Here is a 17,004-nt window from a genome sequence, read left to right on the forward strand (position 1 = left end):
TCTTTAGCTTTTATGATATTGTAGATGGGAACTTTGTTTCAATTACATTTTCCAGTTGGTTTTGACTAGCATATGAGAACATTGATTTGAAATCAAGAAAACTTTTTGAACTCATTAATTCTTATAACTTATAGATTCTCTTGGATTTTCCATGTGAGCAATCATCTGAAAACAAGAAGAGGCAAGCACTTTTAGAAAGATCATATTTCTCAGTGTGACCTGCTGTTTTACAGAATAGCAAGCTAAAGCTGAAACTCCAATACTTTGGCCACCTCATGTGAAGAGTTGACTCATTGGAAAAGACCCTGATGCTGGAAGGGATTGGGGGCAGGAGGAGAAGGGGACGACAGAGGATGAGATGGCTGGATGTCATCACCAACTCGATGAACATGAGTTTGAGTGAACTCCGGGAGTTGGTGATGGACAGGGAGGCCTGGCGTGCTGCAATTCATGGGGTCGCAAAGAGTTGGACACGACTGAGCGACTGAACTGAACTGAACTGAACTGAAGGTTATCCGATTTCTGAAATAAAATCAGTATCCAGTATCTACAAGCATATGTTCCAGCGATATTCAGGATATCCCAAATGTTTCTAGAAGTATATTAAGGGCTTCCCTGGTGGCTCTGATGGGAAATAAGCCACCTGCAATGCAGGAGACCTGGGTGCAATCCCTGGGTTGGGAAGATCCCCTGGAGGAGGGCATGGCAACCCACTCCAGTATTCTTGCCTGGAGAATCCCCATGGACAGAATATCCTGGGGATTACCGTCCATGGGGTCACAATGAGTCGGACACAACTGAGTGACCATGCACAGCACACACATATGAATAGTTATAATCATGTTCTTTTCTTGCTCTGTTGCTCAAAGCCTCTATTCCTTGGTGTGACTTCAAATGGACCAGCACAAAACCAAAGAATTGGAAGCAAATGGGTGATACTCAGAAGAGCATAGTATCCCACTTAATATCTGTGATTAAAAAAAAAAAAAAAAACTATTTATTTGACTGCGCTAGGTCTTAGCTATGATACTCAAGATCTTTGATCTTTGTTGTGGCATGTGAAACCTTTTAACTGAGACATATGGGATCTTGTTCCCTGACCAGGGATGGAACTTGGACCGCCTGCATTGGGACTGTGGAGTCTTGGCCACTGGACCACCAGGGAAATCCAATACCTGTGATTTTTTAAAGAACAGAAATCTTCGGGGAGAAATAGTCTTTAGATTTATGTAGCTCCTAATCACATTTCTCTGTAAATAGAATGATACAAAGCAGTTCTCTCTTTGTTGATTGGTAAAAAACAAGTTGGAGGAGAGATGTGAAGTCAGCATCATCTGTTCCCTTTGAGAAGTAACATAATGTCATATAATGAAAGTCAAGGTCAAAGACCCATTATCTTTGTGGCCATTTATTCTGACCACCTGTCAGTGCTAGGCAAAATGATCAGTAGTCTTAATAAAGCAAGAGTCTCCTGGGAGAGCATAGTCTGGTTTCCATGTGAACTTGAAGCCACAGATTTACTGCATGTCCTTTCTTATTATTTTCAACTGACATTGTTAAGGGACGTTTCCCCCAGATTCTGCTCAGTAGAAAACATTATTGGACCTCCCTGGTGGCCCAGTGGTTAGGCATCTGCCTGCCAATGCAGAGGACATGGGTTCGACCCCTGATCCGGGAAGATGCTACATGCAGAGGGTCAACTAAGCCTGTGCATCACAACAAGAGAAGCCAGGCACAAAGCTAGAGAAACCCCATGTGCACCGACAAAGAGGAGCCAGAAGTAAAATACATAAAGTTTCAAAAGAAGATAAAAGCATGACATTATCAAATAAACTCTATGTGTCAATTAGAATTCTTTGGATGAAAATAATAGGAACTAACTTTGCCTATATAGATTCGTGCAGTTATCCTTGATTTTATTCCATGGTGCTTGCCAGATTACATAACTTTGAATTCCAATCTATGAGCGTGTAAAAGTTTGTGCACGCATTGAATGAGAGAATGAGGAGGGTCTAATATTTACTGAATGTTGCACGTCAGATACTTTGCTAGGTTTATTTATTTATTTATTTATTTATTTATTTATTTTGGGGGGGTAACAAACAAAAGCTAAGATTTTTCTGAAAAAGATTTTCAAAGCTAGATGCAAACATTTCTCTCAGAACTGCAAACACTCTGCTGAAAGAAGGGGCAATTCAGCCATCCTCCTGAGAAATTTGAGCCTCATTTAAGACTGAAGCAAGGATTTAGATTTAATTTTCCTGTTAGGAATAGGTAAATTCTCTGCCAAAGACATGACCTTCAGTTTCCCACCCCCCCAAAACAATGTCTTTCAGAGCCTGCAAAACAAATTCAGCTCACATGAGAATGTAAATCAAGTTAGGATATGAAATCACATATGCTATTCCACACTCCATGGAAGTTTGACAGTAGAGTTTAGGTTGCAACAAGCTTCAAGGTATCTGAGAAAACCTTTCATTTCAGGGCTTAAAATGATTAGATGATTCAAATTGCTCTTTAATAATTAAACATGCCATCTGTATAAGGCAGAGTGTGACCTTTCACCCAAGGTCTCTCAGACTGTTCTAGAATTTCTGCAGTTGGCACATATGGTATCAGAAATCCATTGCTAGTCTTCCTTTGAAATATTAGAGGAGCAGACTTAGAGCAGCTGTTTTTGTGCTGCCAGGTTTCATTGAAATGTGGGTTTTAAAAGCCCTTGGCTTGTCATTTTGAGTTAGCTTACCTTAATCACAAATTTCACCATAATATAATCCAACTGATGCCTGAAACTCAGTATCACGGAACATTTGATGAACAATGCACTTAACAACAGTGTCCAGCCAGAATGTACATTCTCTACTGAAATGTCCTTTTCATGTTATACGTGCCCTCAGAAATGTCCAACTAATCATAAACATTCCTTTTTTCTGTAACAACAAAATACCAAGAAAACAATCCCCACTATGCTTTCTTTCCACTGGTTGGGAATGTAAAAAGAATGTGAAGTCTAGAGAAGTGTCTACTGTATTACCGAGGTACTGCTTAAAAACTGGTGCAGCCCTGTCACTGAGCCAGCAGTAGTACTAGACAGTAAGTAATGGGCCCAGTTGCACGTTTGCCTTAAGCGTCATCTCACGCAACTTTCAAAGCTCAGTGACCCACAGGTGAAAAAGGAACGTCAGTCACCAAAACACAATTTCTCTATACTTTGGGGGGAAAGGGGCATCGATACCAACTTTAATAGTATTCACTAATTATTCCAGTAGTATCCTGGAGACTTTTCATCTGCTTGCCTTCGATAAGCAGTTTAGTTATCAAGGTTCGGCTGTTAGACAACATTTGAGTGCTTTAAATTTTCACTTTAGTGCTTCTTTTGGTGATAAACTCAATTTTTCACTTCCATTAATAACCTATATTGGAAAAAAATCTGAAAAAGAAAATATATGTATAACTGAATCACTTTGCTGTACATCTGAAACTAACACAGCATTATAAATCAACTTTTCTCCAGAATAAAATTAAAAAATTAAATTCAAAATAAGAAACAAAAATGTGGACTTTCAAACCCCAAACCAAAGATAAATGAGCTAGTATTATTTAAATAATGGAAAATTAATTTTTAAAAGGCAAATTGTGCTATAAATTCTTAGATTCTGCTGTGTGTTTCTCATGTCTGCATATAGCCAGCAATCAGGAACAATTATCCTGTTTTTGTTATTGACATCTTTATTATACTTAGGAGCCAGATGGAATTCATTGGTCATTAAAATGTAACACAAAATTAGTGTACATTTTCCCTTATTCCCCCAGCAAAATTTTAAGCCATGGAGACAGACAATAAGTATTCATTCATTTAGCTATTCAAAAATTATTTATTTATTAATTCCTCCTATAATGGGTAATGGCATACTTAACACCATGAATGAGGCATGTAAGAACTGAGTCTTGATTTAGTAAAGGGAGCCAAACACATAAAATGAAAATTCATAATACAACATGATTTTATATACAAATACATATTTGTGTATAAGTATATATCACAGGAGAGGGCTATTTGTTTTGTGAAGTAAAGGTATAGATTATTCACCAGCTAAACTTTCAAACCCATTCTCCACCCTCCTCTGCACTGCCCTGACATCTATCGATTGGATTGCATTATTACCTGAGTTTCTTTGCCTCTTTGGCTTTGGGAGGTTTATTGTTGTTCAGTCGCTCAGTCATGTCCTACTCTTTGTGACCCCATGGACTGCAGCATGCCAGGCTTTCCTGTCCTTCACCATCTCCTGGAGTTTGCTCAAACTCACGTCCATTGAGTTGGTGATGCCATCCAACCATCTCATCCTCTGTTGTCCCCTTCTCCTCCTGCCTTCAAGCTTCCCCAGCATGAGGGTCTTTTCAAATGAGTCAGTTCTTCGCATCAGGTGGCCAAAGTATTGGAGTTTCAGCTTCAACATCAGTCCTTCCAATGAACACCCAGGACTGATCTCCTTTAGGATGGACTGGTTGGATCTCCTGCAGTCCAAGGGACTCTCGAGAGTCTTCTCCAACACCACAGTTCAAAAGCATCAATTCTTTGGTGCTCAGCTTTCTTTATAGTCTAACTCTCACATCCATACATGACTACTGGAAAAACCACAGCCTTGACTAGATGGACTTTTGTTGGCCAAGTAATGTCTCTGCTTTTTAATATGCTGTCTAGGTTAGTCATAACTTTCCTTCCAAGGAGTAAGCGTCTTTTAATTTCATCTGCAGTCACCATCTGCAGTGATTTTGGAGCCTTCAAAAATAAAGTCTCCCACTGTTCCCACTGTTTCCCCATCTATTTGCCATGAAGTGGTGGGACCGGATGCCATGATCTTAGTTTTCTGAATGTTGAGCTTTAAGGGAACTTTTTCACTCTCCTCTTTCGCTTTCATCAAGAGGCTCTTTAGTTCGTCTTCACTTTCTGCCATAAAGGTGGTGTCATTCTGCATATCTGAGGTTATTGATATTTCTCCTGGCAATCTTGATTCCAGCTTGTGATATATAAGATACATATATACGTATTTGGTCTTCATCCTATTTCTGGCATAGAGCTCCTAAAACTCTTGGAAGTTCGTTCAGCCATTATTTTGTGATAAGTGTCAATGGAGTACAATCTGTAAAAATACTGACTCACTATGCTGTACTCCTGAAACTAGTATACTATTATAAATCAACTATACTTCAACCAAACAGTCCCTTGGAATTTCTCAGTAAGGACCACGATGGCTGGGTGCGTGAATGCTCAGTGACGATGGCTGGGTGCGTGAATGCTCAGTGACTTCAGTTGTGTCCGCCCTTTGCAACCCTGTGGAATGTACCCTGCCAGGCTGCTCTGTCCAGGAGATTCTCCAGGCAAGAATACTGGAGATGGTTCCTTACTGCTGAGCCACCAGGGAAGACCCAGGACCCTGATAAAGGTGCCTTTTTAATGTAAATGAGGTGACTTTTGGAGCCTCTAAGTATGGGAGCTGATTGCCAATTACCCTCTTCCCTCCTTTTCCACCCCTGCCACTCCCCTCCACTCAAGAGAGGCTAGAGGTTGAATCAGTTGCCCATGGTCAGTGACTTAATCAAACACACCTCTGTAATGAAGCCTCCGTAAAAACCACAGAGGAGTGGGAGTGAAGAGCTTCCCAGTTGGTGACATGGGGAAATGGGAGAGTGGTGGGGCTGGAGAGCATGTGGAAGCCGCTCAGCCTTTCCCCATACCTTGTCTTACGTATCTCTTCCATCTGGCTGCCCCAGAATCATGTCCCTTTATAATAAACTGATGATTTTTAAGCACAGCGTTTCTCGGTGCTCTGTGAGCCACTCTAATAAATTAACTGAACCAGAGCAGGATGTTGTGGCAACCTCGAAAGCACAGGCGATAACATAGACTTGCTCTGACTTGTGTCTAAAGTGTGTTGGGGTAGGGGTGCAGTCTTGTGTTACTGAACCCTTCCCTGAAGAATCTGATGCCACCTCTGGGTAGACAGCATTGGAATTTAGTTGAATTGTAGGGCACCCAGCTGTTGTCCAGAGCACTGTGGGGGGAATATCCCCCAACATGTTGAAATTGGTGCCCCAAACCTAAAAGAGTTGTGTTTTTTTCCCCATATTTTACAAACAATTCTCTCTACCCGATAAACACGAAAGCAGGGAAAGTACTGAAAACCATTTTCGTAGGCGCACATTTGCTTTTGATAAAGGCAAGAATACAGATGAGCTGGAAAAAATGCAAACGAGGGAAAACAAAGTTTGCATGTGCACAAGGAATGAATTTTTTTGACAGGAATAATTCTGAAGGACAAAGAGTGAATCTCAGGATGAGGGGAAAGTGCTATGTCTGACTCTTAGGGGCAGAATATGCCCCTCAAATTTATGTCTATGGGGTTTCTCAAGCAAGAATACTGGAGCAGGTTGCCATGCCCTCTTCTGGGGATCTTCCCGACCCAGGGGTTGAACATGCATTGGCAGGTGGATTCTCTACCACTGAGCCACCGGGGAAGCCTACGCACACCCAGAGGAAAGGCCACATGAGAACACGGGATGAAGGCCTCGGGAGAAACAAATGCTTCTGGCACCTTGAACTTGGACTTCCAGCCTCTGGAACTGGGAGAAATTAACTGTTTAAGCCACCAGTCTGGTATATTGTTATGGCAGCCCAAGCAGACTTACCCACTAACCAATGGAAAATAATCCACAAGAGACCAGGACAAGTGACTAAAACAATTAAAAACTGTTTGTGTATGTGGCTAAAGGACTGTGATTAATATCAAATGACTGTTAGCCTTTGGAAAGGGTTAGGCATTTGTTCCAAAATTAAAACTGAAGAATGACTCTGAGGCTTCCCTCTTAAGTGACTGGATGGATATTGGTGCTGTAAATCAAACTGGGAAGACAGCAGGAAGAACAAATTTGATGGGAAAAAATGAGACTGACCTTGGGCATACTGGGTTTGAGACATCTGAAGGATGTTCAAGTAGAGATTTCTTGGAGTATAAGACCAGAGCCAAGGTGATGAATGCTTGGGGATATAGATTCAATTTGAAAAATTGAGCATGTACTATGTGCTTGGCATTCTTCTAATGTTTGCATTGTATGGGTAAACAAAAGAGACGGAAATCCTCACTCTGTGGAGTTTATATTTCCAGTGGACAGGAGAAAGGAAAAAAGCAGTAACATAAGAAGCAAATTTTATAGTATTTTAGAAGTTAATACAAAGCCTAAAGACAATAGAGCATGCTAAGGGGATTGGGAGGACTGCTATAAGGGGGTGTGGCTTGCAATATTCTCCAAGGGGGTTCAGGAGAAGCCTCGCTGAGCAGATGCCATTTAATCAGAGACTTGAAGGAGCTGAGGGAGTTAACCAAGGGGCTATCTAAAGGAAGTGCGCTCCAGGCAGAGGGAACACCCATTGTAAAACCCTGTGCTGACAGCATAGTGAGTATATGTGAGAAACAGCAGAGATGCCAGCATGGCAGGAGCCTAATCACACGAGGAGAGAAAGAGAGTAGCTGATGCCAGAGGGGCCAGGCAGGGAAGTGTCAGACCACACAGTCATCAGCTTTCTGTAAGGAGCTGAGTAGTACTCTCAGATGGAAGTTTCCAAGTAGAGATGTTACCTGGTCTGACTCTTAACAGAGTTACTCAGTTCAGTTCAGTTCAGTTGCTCAGTCGTGTCCGACTCTTTGTGACCCCATGAATCACAGCACGTCAGGCCTCCCAGGCCATCACCAACTCCCGGAGTTCACCCAGACTCATGTCCATCGAGTCGGTGATGCCATCCAGCCATCTCATCCTCTGTCGTCCCCTTCTCCTCCTGCCCCCAATCCCTCCCAGCATCAGAGTCTTTTCCAATGAGTCAACTCTTCACATGAGGAGGCCAAAGTACTGGAGTTTCAGCTTTAGCATCAGTCCTTCCAAAGCTGCTGTGTTACTGACAGGCTGGGAGAGTAGGGCAGGACAAGGTTGTGAGCAAAGAATAACAGAAGAGGAGGGAGAGGTTTATTCATCTGAAGACAAGAGGTGATCTGCTAATGAATTTGGGTGCAGAGTGTCAGAAAACAAAACAACAAGGATGACTTTAAGGTTTGGGGACTGAAAAATTAAAAGGATAGGAACATGGATGGAAGATCATAAATTTTGACTGTCTAGAGATAAGATGTTGTTTGAAGCTGTTGAATAGGCATTTTGATATATTTGTCTGGAGTTTAGGAGAGAGGTCCAAGTTGAAAATAGAAATTTAGGAGTCAGCAGCACATTGGATGATATTGGCCATGATATTTAAAACCATATCACTAGATGAATAAATGTATTTAGAAAAGAAAACCAAGGATTCGCTCTAGACTACGCAAATATGAACAGGTCTTGGAGAAAAGTAGCATCAAAAAAAAAAAAAAAACTAAGCAGGAATAACCTGAGGGGTATAACATTCAAGAGAGCTTGGTGACCTAGAAATGAACTGAGAGCGGGTATCAAGGAAGATGGTGCGAGCAACAATGCCAGTTGTTGGCCATCAGTCAAGGAAAAGGAAGGTTGAGATCTGATCATTGGATTTAGTACATGGAGATCATTAGTGTCCTTGACAAGAAGATTTTTGGTGGAGTTGGGGTTGGGGAATATGATTAGAGAGAGTTTAAGAGACAATTTGGACTTTTCTGGGAAAAGACCCTGATGCTGGGGAAGATTGAAGGTGGAAGGATAAGAGGGTGACAGAGGATGAGATGGTTGAATGGCATCACCGATTCAATGGACATGAACTTGGACAAACTCCGGGAGATGGTGAGGGACAGGGAGGCCTGACGTGCTGCAGTCTGTGGGGTCACAAACATGAGTTGGTGACTGAACAATAACAACAACAAGAGACAATAATGGATGAAAATTGAAGTCACTAAGTATAGGCTCCTCCTGAGAAATGAGGTGATACCTAATAAAAGAAGTAGAGTTAGGACAAAGTTTGTATGTGATTTTAAAAACAGAATCAATAAGAGCATATTGTATACTATTGAGAATGAACCAATAGAGACTGAAAAACAAATAATGCAGAAGAAAAAGAGGAGAGTTGATGGAGCAATTCTATGGGAGAGACATAGAGGGTGAAATCTTAAGTGCCCATGGAGCAGCTTTGCCTTTGAACAGGAGCACGAAAAATTTTTCTATGGTTACAAACAGGAAAGCAGAGAATGTGAGTGCAGATGCTGGGCTAAGTGTGGAAGTGGAATCTAGGTAAATTTCCTTTGGACTGGTTCCATTTTCTCTGGTGTAGTAAACAAGGCCATCAGCTGCAAGTGGAAGGCGATGAGTAAGTGGCAGTTGTTATGTCGGAGTATATGAGGCTGGTTTCAGGTCAGCCAGAGTTGGGGCAACCTCTCTGGGCATGATGGTACTTGTGATGAGGCGATAAAACCTAACTCGTGAAGTGCCAGGAGACTGAGGTCAGTCCAAGAGTTGCAGGCATGGTGGGTGATCACATCACATTCTCATCCCTCTGCCTGAAGTGGGATGCTGCAGTTATCTGAATAGATTCAGGGACTCAGAGCCACTGAGGTCCACATCAGGACAGGGAAGGCATTAAGTGACACAGGAGAGAGATGCCGTGGGAGAGTGTCCTGACCAGGCGCTACGGTTCTGCGCTAGAAATTAGGGGTCTCCTGTGACAATCACAATGTTCTGTTCTGAATGTGGGACTGTATAGAAGTGGTACCTTTATCTTGTATGTATTTGGATAGATAATTTTGCTTATTTGGATAGGTAATTTTGTATGTGTATGTACATATGCAAATGAGTGTATACAAATGTACATATGGAAATGTGTATGTAGATAGAAAGAGCAAGAGAGCAAGCTTCATTTATGAACAAAAGGAGTTCCATACATGGGATCTGTTGAGTTACAGATTCCCTTTCCTCGCTGCACATATTCACATCAACTCCAGAAAGGAGCACAGGGACTTTGCTTAAGAACAGTGTCACAAATCTATAACCACCGCTTTTCCTTCCTAGGAGGAGTCTTGATATGTTGCTGTTGAGGAATGCTCAAAAAGACAGAAAACATAACTCAAATTGGCTTAAGCAAAAGGAGACTTATTGAGTCAGATGATTGAACAATTTGATTCCAGGGATTGTCTGATTCAGTGTCCAAAAGGATCAGCAGGGATTTATTTCTTCTTCTGAAATGACTATTGTTTTTCCTTCTGTCCTTATCTTGTCAGTTTATGAGTACTTTTCATATTATATTAACAGCTCTATCTGTCCTCTGCATTACAGAGAGGTGAGGAAAAGAGACTCTGTGCTGGTCACACTCACCATCTTTATTGTCAGTACTGGATTCATCGTCCTCAGCGTGAAGTCTTGATCAATGTGTCAAGGAGGCCATGGGACAGCTCCATCATTCAGCTTTAAAAAATAAGAGACTTCCTGGGTGATCCGGCAGTTAAGACTTCACATTCCAAAGCAGGGGCTTCAGTTTGATCCCTGGATAAGGAACTAAGATCCCACATGCCTTGGGGCCATGAAACCAAAACAAAAAAAGATGCAATATTGTAACAAATTCAGTAAAGACTTAAGAAACAACAAGATAGACCCTGATCAAGCAGAGGCCTCTATACCCTGTTCCTTCCCACCATACCCCTGGGCACTGGGGCAATATTGCTCAAGTTTCAGTCATTCTGGAACCACCTTCACAAATTTTGCCTTATCCTTTAAACCATACTATTTCTATTTCTGAAACGTGACATCTTTACCTAGATTATTTTGAAAGAATAGCATATATTGTTGCCAGTATATCATTATGACTTTGTCGTTGTTCAGACTTTGTTGTTCAGTCGCTCAGTCGTGTCCGACTCTTTGCTACCCCATGGACTGCAGCACGCCAGGCAGGCTCCTCTGACCTCTGCTGTCTCTGAGTTTGCTCAGATTTGTATTCATTGAGTTGGTGATGCTATCTAACCATCTCATCCTCTGCTGGCCCCTTCTCCTTTTGCCTTTAATCTTTCCCAGCATCAGCATCTTAACTACTAGTTATATTTTCCCCATCACTTTAAAAATAAAAACTAATAAGCAGGCGAAGAAAGCTGCTACTGCTTTCTATCTATTGAATGGTGGAGCTTAGAATTCAGGCCTTCTTCAAAAGCAACAACCCAGCAGGGAAACGCTGTGGGTTTGGGAGAGTAATGGACTTCGATCGAGACCAGTGGACAAAGCGTAGGTGGTGACCATGGTAGGCCAGTGTTGCATGACAAACATTCTGCATTCTGGCTGGAACATTAGTGGTACTAAAATTCTGCGAATTTTGCTGGAGTCCAAGGCTCTGAAAGAGCTGCCTCGGAAGGGACTGCTGGGATGGCTCATGGTCCGTGAGTGGGTCCGCAGGTCCAAATAAGTACCTGATGCCTACCACAGTCCCTCTGGCCAGCAACTGGTGGCACCCAGGTCCGAGGAGCTATGTGCTGCCTGCGGTCGTGGAGCCAAATCCTCCTGCCAGTTTTTATCTCTCTCTTTCTCATCCAACTGTTTATCAGCTTCTCAGAAAATAGCTTTCCCCAAATCTCCAGATACAAGAACAAGCACAGACCAAAAGCTATGGATGATGGTAGGTAAGCCGTCCTGAGCCCAGAGGCTTCACGTGTGCCATGGCTTTTATATTTCAGCCTTCCTGGAAGGCTGAAATTTACATCTCTAAAGTTGCCTTTGGGTGTTGACGGTGTTGACTAAAAAGATGCACAACATGTGAGATACTAATGAAGTTTTTGAGGGGCAAAATAAGGACTGCAGCCTGGGAGACAGCACCTCAGATAGCTCTGAGACACCACTCCAAAGAGGCAGTGGGGGAAGGTCAATATATGAGGTTTTGGTGAAGGGGGAGCTCAATGCAATCAAATGCTTTCTTACAAGAGGTTTTCTGCCAGTCACCAGGAGCTGATGTCACCATGAAGGGATTTAGTGATTTTTCTATATATGAAGAGATGTAAGGATTGGGATTGTGAAATCAGTTTGTGAAAATATCTAAGTATCTTAAGACCTGTCCCACCAGATTCCTTGGAGCACAGAGTGCCTCACTCCACCCTGAACTCCTTCAGCGGGTGTTCAGTGTCCTCAGAGGCAGACGGCAAATGCCCTTGGCAAGTGCCAATTTGTAGTTGACAATGGGAAGACATTTTTAAAAGATCTTCACGTTTTTGGTGAAATCCAGTTAAATTGGGGTCTTCCCAGGTGGCTCTGGTAAATGGTAAAGAATCCACCTGTAATGCAGGAGACAATTCTTGGGTTGGGAAGATTGGGAAGATTCCCTAGAGTAGAAAATTGGAACCTACTCCAGTATTCTTGCCTGGAGAATCCCCATGGACAGAGGAGCCTGGAGGGCTGCAGTCCACGGGGTTGCAGAGTCAGACAAGACTAAGCACTCACACAGTCTTTTTTTAGTGTTTTAAAGTCTTAACTAATAAATTCTTAGTTTGGGTCTTGTCAAGTCATTACTTTGGTTTAGAGACTTCCCTTGGTTCCCCTCCCCAACAGAAGAAATGTTGAAATGTTAAAAGCCTTACTGAGTTAAATTTACGAACCTGGAGATGAAGTTTCCAGTATCCTAAACTGGAAATGTATAGATAGAATAAGGACAGGATTTGAACTACTTGGAAAATGCCCTGTAAAAGCCAAGGTTGCCATTTTTATGAAGACTGAGACAGAATAATTACTGCTTTCTGGTTTTCAGAGCCAAAAAGATAGTATCTATAACCAAGTTTGTCTTCCTTCCTAAAACCGAACCGAAAACTCTTAGCTTTGCCCTGAAGTGAGAAGTTCCTTTGAGAGGGTGGAGGGTGGGGGCGGCTGAACCGGAAGACCTGGCTTGCTTCCTTGGGTTTCATCTCTCCTGTACACAGAGTCGGACCCGACTGAAGCGACTCAGCATGCATGTACATGTTTCTCACTTAACCTCGCAATCATTCCCATACATACTTTAAGCAAAACAATGTTCTCTTACCACACCTGCCACATTCTCCCCACAAAGAGTGCCTAAAAACATAGGCTGAACGTAGAAACAAATCTTTCCCTTTGTCCCCCAGCAAATTGGAGTCATACTAGAATTTTTTAGAAAACCATGTTAAAATACTGAGGAAGAACAAAAAGGGAGGAAACAAAAATAAATCAAGAATCATAGATGACAGCCATGAAATTAAAAGCATGCTCCTTGGAAGAAAAGCTATGACGAACCTAGACAGCATATTAAGAAGCAGCGACATTACTTTGCCAACAAAGGTCTGTCTAGTCAAAGCTATGGGTTTTTCCAGTAGTCATGTATGGATGTGAGAGTTGGACTATAAAGAAAGCTGAACACTGAAGAATTGATGCTTTTGAACTGTGTTGGAGAAGACTCAAGGAGATCAGTCCTGGGTATTCATTGGAAGGGCTGATGCTGAAGCTGAAGCTCCAATAAATACATTGGTCACCTGATGTGAAGAGCTGACTCAATTAGAAAAGACCCTGATGCTGGGAAAGCTTGAAGGCAGGAGGAGAAGGGGATAACAGAAGATGAGATGGTTGCGTGGCATCACCAACTCAACAGACAGGAGTTGGAACAAGCTCCAAGAGATGGTGAAGGACAGGGAAATCTGGCGTGCTGCAGTCCACAGGGTCACAAATAGTTGGAAATAACTGAGTGACTGAACAGCAAATAGATGACAGTCTTGTCTTCTAGCCAGCTTGGTTCTGGGGCTGACCAATCTTGGTCAGTGTTTCTAAGAAAACAACTTCCCTTTTGGAGGGAGGACCTGGTTCAGCCTATTTCTGAGCCTCTCCTGAGTGTTGGCTTCTTAGCGTGGGGTAATTTCCCCTTTGAGCACATTCAACCTTCCCCTTTTATAAGCATATGGTTTCTTAGACATGATACTTTCACTTCCAAAACCTCTTCTAACCTCTCACAGGAGATTTCCACCTCCATCATTTCTAACACTCCGAGTGATAGACCTTCCCACAGGTACCCACAGGACTCTGTGAATGATCCCACATCAAGTGAGATCTCCTACTAAGTGGGTTACTTTGATCCCCAGAGCTTTTAACCCTGATGTTCACTTACATTTGAGAGTTTAGTAAGCAATATCTGAAGAAGTTCTAGTTTGCTCTTGGTACTTTGGATTAAGAATCTTCTTCTCTATTACCTAATGAGTGAACAAAAATACTAAACTCTAGAGAAGTTCTCTTACTGGGAGCAGTCAGACAACAAAGGGGAAGCATGGAAAGAAATAGAAGACTCTGGATCAGAACAGAACAGCACAGCATGGCAACACTCCAAATGCCACCATCACCCCTTAGAAATGACCCAGTCACTAAATTCCAAAAATGTTCATTAGTACTCCCGGATCTAGAGAGATGCAAACTGATTGGGTGTCCTATTTTTCACCCTGTTCTGAAGAACAGAGAAATAGTTACAGAGAAGAAATAAGGAAAACAGAGAAATTGAACAATGGATCTGACTCTGATGGAAACACAAGTTCCTGGGCTACACACTGGATTTAGGGAGCAGATCTACAATTCAAAGATATCCCCTGTTTGGAAATGAGCAATTTTAGCAATTAGCTAGAGTGAACCCTGCAGTGGAAAAAAGACAAAAGCTCAGAAGAGAGTACAGAGTCCAGATACCATAACAAAGTCTGGTGGCACAGGCTCACGTGAGTTCTCTCCCTTTATCAAATGCTCAGAACGGCCAAGTGAGAAGAATGTGCTGTTGTGTGTGTGCTCAGCCATTCAGTCGTGTCTAACTCTTGGCAACCCCATGGACAATAGTCCACCAGGCTCCTCTGTCCATGGAATTTTTCAGGCAAGAATACTGAAATGGGTTGCCATTTCCTACTCCAGGGGTTCTTCCTGACCCTGGAATCAAACCTGCATCTCTTGCATCTCCTGCATTTGCAGGTGGACTCTTTACCAGTAGTGCCACCATAAAATATGGTACAGCTAGTTTGTCAGAAGAAAATTTTCAAGGACAGTGGTAAGGTGGCCAAGATGTCACTTATACTATGTCAGCACACATGGAAGTTCTGAAAGAAGCTGTCAAAGCATTAGTAAGGTGAAAATGGACAATATAGAACCTAAGCAAACACTGCACAGCTAACAGTAAATAGTGAAGGAGCACATGGTCACGTGGGCTTCCCAGGTGGCTCAACGGCAAAGAACCCGCCTACCATGCAGGAGATGTGGGTTTGAGTCCTCGATTGGGAAGATCCCCTGGAAGAGGAAATGGCAACTTGTTCTCTAGTATTCTTGCCTGGAAAATTCCATGGGCAGAGGAGCATGGTGGGGTACAGTCCATGAGGTTGCAAACAGACACAACTGAGTGACTGAGCACACACGTATGGTCACATGCAGAAAAACAGATAAACTGTCCTAGAAGAAAGCATAACTCAAGGAACAGATGACAATCTCCCCCACAAGGGCTGAGCTAGGAAACCACCAAAGGAGAAACAGATCTCAAAGTCAGAATGAGATGAAAAGTCAGGTCTCTCAAAGAAAATAAAATGAAGGCTACATATTTGAAAATGAGGCAAGGCTTGCAGGTTTTCTCTTTATTTCTGTAGTATATATTTGTTTATTTCTGCTAATGGTGAACACACCAAGAATATCTGTCATGCAGACTCTACATATACTTATTATATTGGTTTCTGGTAGCTGCCTCCTTCCTCTGCCCTCTAGCATAGCATGTACTGATATCTGGGGTGAGCTGGGTCTTCGCTGTCTTCCTCCTGGTAGATTTCTCAATCTTTTCTATCACCTGGGTACCTGACTCCTATGTTATAACCTATTTTATATATAGTCAGAGTGACTTCTGTCACTCTACAGACCCTCTCTGAGAAAGGTGTGCCCAGGGATATTGTTCAGTAAAATGAAAATGAACTAAGGGGAAATGTGGGATTCAAAAAAGAGTAGTAAGCAAAGAAACCAGTGAAACAGAATTAATTATAAATGATTGATTGCAAGTTGGTAGCAGTGTAAATGCACTGATAGTCTAATAATAATTGATAACCAATAATTATTAAAATTCCAGATGACTTCTTCCTGGGGAGTGGTGTGGGAAAGGAAAGGAAGAAAGTTAAAGCACATTAAGATCCTTGTATAGGTGGAGAATGTAGATCTTGATAAATCAATGAGAGAAAGAAGAATATAAAACATATCTCAAAAAATTTTAAGGAAACAGAAACAGGTGTGACTGCAGGGTGTGACTAGAGGAAATAAAGGAACAAACAATAAATTGATGAAATAACATATACACTGAAAATGCTAATGAAAAATAAAGCAAGTATAGCAACATAGTTAGATAAAACAGAATTTAAATAAAAAAACATTTAAGGAGAATAATAAGCAATATTCCATACTGACATACAGCTCAACACATGGAGATGATATATTATGAATCTTTATTCACCTAACAATATAATTTTGAAATATAAACTATGAAATAGAACTACTTTCTAGCCAAAGCTGATAGAAACTTTAAAAAGCACTTAACAAATTAAAAACCCCATGGACTCACTTTACATGCCTATATAAGAAATCAATAAAGTAAATAAAATATAAAGAGGTGGTCTAGAGAATAGTAATAGTAATATATGAAATCTTGTTATCCATTGCCTAAATTATTCTCTTACCTATCAAAAAATTTTGATTCCAAAAATATTTTTACTCATCCTAGATAAACTTGTCAGATTCAGTTGTTCAGTTTTTTAGTTATTATTTGCAATGCCAATCAAAAAGAAAGTTTTTGCTTTGATATGGAGTATAATATATTTTGATGCCTGGCGTCTCTAGGTATTTGAAATTGTGATCCCTCATAGAAGAAGAGAAGATCAAGGATGGAACTTTATGGAATAGCAACATTTTAGGCATAATTAAAGCAAATGGAACCAACCAAAAAACTCAACAAGAATGGCCAGAAACATTCCAAGAGAACTAGGAGAGAGTGATGCTGCAGGTATTAGGAAAATGTATTCAGGAGGACGGAAGTGA

At 41.6% G+C, this 17,004-nt stretch overlaps 1 protein-coding gene across 2 annotated transcripts in view; it reads left to right on the forward strand.

Moving 5' to 3' along the window:
* Nucleotides 1-17,004, forward strand: part of CLDN12 (claudin 12) — an 80,635-nt gene that overhangs the window by 41,798 nt on the left and 21,833 nt on the right. Inside the window, exon 1 of one of the 2 annotated variants that reach the window (XR_011566159.1) lies at nt 11,309-11,599. The exons of the other annotated variant lie outside the window; for it this stretch is intronic. The gene's annotated coding sequence lies outside the window, so the exon portion shown is untranslated. Of the gene's footprint in view, nt 1-11,308; nt 11,600-17,004 lie in introns of those variants that run through there. 2 annotated transcript variants of the gene reach the window in all.

The sequence above is a fragment of the Bos indicus genome, chromosome 4, assembly GCF_029378745.1.
Source record: "Bos indicus isolate NIAB-ARS_2022 breed Sahiwal x Tharparkar chromosome 4, NIAB-ARS_B.indTharparkar_mat_pri_1.0, whole genome shotgun sequence".
In the NCBI taxonomy this organism is placed as follows: domain Eukaryota; kingdom Metazoa; phylum Chordata; class Mammalia; order Artiodactyla; family Bovidae; genus Bos; species Bos indicus.